Below are 395 nucleotides of genomic sequence, written 5' to 3' on the forward strand. Positions count from 1 at the left end.
ATATTTATATATGTATGTATGTATGTATCTATGCACATATACGTAGATATACATATATATATATATGTATCTATGCACATATATACATACGCGCACACAAGTGTGTATGTATGGATTTATACGTACGTATTTGTATGTGTATATGCTTTCATGTACGGTATACCTTAATTCCAGTCCATTTTGCGTCATTCCCAATTGAAAATCTTTCAAAGACATCAATACAAACATAACTTAGCTTCCTTTGAATCATTTGTCCAATTCTAGAATTTTCTTCACCTCAAAGACTCCATCTTCTCTTCCGCTTAATTTTTCTTCTTCTTCTTCTTCTTCTTCTTCTTCTTCTTCTTCTTCTTCTTCTTCTTCTTCTTCTTCTTCTACTTCTTCTTCTTCGTTTT

This window comes from Octopus bimaculoides, chromosome 6 (genome assembly GCF_001194135.2).
Source record: "Octopus bimaculoides isolate UCB-OBI-ISO-001 chromosome 6, ASM119413v2, whole genome shotgun sequence".
In the NCBI taxonomy this organism is placed as follows: Eukaryota; Metazoa; Mollusca; class Cephalopoda; order Octopoda; family Octopodidae; genus Octopus; species Octopus bimaculoides.